This window comes from Mustelus asterias, chromosome 9, assembly GCF_964213995.1.
Source record: "Mustelus asterias chromosome 9, sMusAst1.hap1.1, whole genome shotgun sequence".
Classification (NCBI taxonomy): domain Eukaryota; kingdom Metazoa; phylum Chordata; class Chondrichthyes; order Carcharhiniformes; family Triakidae; genus Mustelus; species Mustelus asterias.
The window spans coordinates 83,192,963-83,194,436 of record NC_135809.1 but is presented as its reverse complement, the minus strand read 5'-3'; the positions used below and the strand labels follow the sequence as shown (position 1 = coordinate 83,194,436).

Below are 1,474 nucleotides of genomic sequence, written 5' to 3'. Positions count from 1 at the left end.
GAATGGCCTCCTTCTGCACTGTAGGGTTTCTATGATTCTATGGTAAAGATTGCGGCCTAGATTTCTGCAACATCACCATCTGGTGGACAAGCAAAGCAATTACATATACTTTTAACCATATCACAGAGCACAACATCAGAGCAGGCTGCAATGCCTGTGAAGGTAAAGAATTCCTCTTCTCATGAAAAACTAGAGATTGTAAAATTGGAAGATGCATGTTTTCCTTGTAATAATTAAAGCTGGGCTTCTTCAAAATCATATTTCAAACCTTTGCATTTTTTAAAAATATGCTTTTCCAATTCAATCAAATCAAATCCAATTCAGAGTCTCAACAAGTTGAGACATTTCCGATCCAGGCTGACAAGACAGGGCGAGCGACCAAACCACCCTGTCCTGGGCCTGATCTACATGAGCCAAGCTGATTGGAGAAGGGGGAGGTTCCTCCTCCAAGACTTGAGCTCATTTGCATCTTAGCCAAAAGGCCGAGATGCCGCTTTAAAAAATTGCTTCATATGAAACATATGAAGCTTCAGTGTAACCTAATGACCTCAACCAAGTGCAGCCGACCATGGGCTGCCGACCATACTACACTTGATCTTAGCCAAAAGGCCAAGAAGCGATTTGCATTTCCCACAAGTTTGTTTGTGGGCTTAAAAATATGAAGTAAAACACACACACACTTTTCTTCAGTTAAAGCAAAATGTCTCCCCTTTCAAAGTGTGCCTGTTGGAAGTACAGCTCCTGACAGTTCCCTGAGGAGGCAGAGGCAAAATTAAATAAAGGAATTATAAGACAGTATTGTGGAATCCAGATCAACAATAAATATGTTCTTTGCTCTCACTGTTCATTGAGGTTGCCTGCCCTCTCACTAAATATCCGGTAGCTTATTAGTTTTGTTTTATTCATTCATTTGCATGTGGGCATCGTTGGCTGGGCCAGTGTTTATTTCCCATCATTAATTACTCTCGAGAAGGTGGTGGTGCTTCCTTCTTGAACCGCTGCAGCCCCTGAGGTGTAGAAATACCTACTGTTCTATTAGGAAGCAAGTTCCAGGATTTTGACCCAGCGACAGTGAAGGAATGCTGAAATAGTTCCAAGTCACGATGGTGTGTGACTTGGAGGGGATCTTGCAGGTGATGGGGTGTTCCCAAGCATCTGTCGCTTTTGTCCTTCTAGGTGGCAGAGGTCGTGGGTTTGGAGGGTGTTGTTGAAGGAGACTTGGTAATTTCCTGCAATGCATCTTGTAGATTGTCCCACACTGCAGCCACTGTGCATTGGTGGTGGAGGGGGTGAATGTCGAAGGTGGTGGATGGGGTGCTAATCAAGCGGGCTGCTTTGTCCTGGATGGCGTCAAGCTTCTTGAGGGACATTGGAGCTGCACCCATCCAGGCAAGTGGAGAATATTCCATCACATCCTTGACTTGTGCCTTGTAAATGGTGGACAGGCTTTTAGGGAGATAAGAAGTGACTTACT

The 1,474-nt window shown here is 44.3% G+C and overlaps 1 pseudogene; it reads right to left on the bottom strand.

Moving 5' to 3' along the window:
- Nucleotides 1-401: 401 nt before the first annotated feature.
- On the bottom strand, nt 402-621 carry LOC144499318 (U2 spliceosomal RNA; annotated as a pseudogene).
- Nucleotides 622-1,474: the final 853 nt, after the last annotated feature.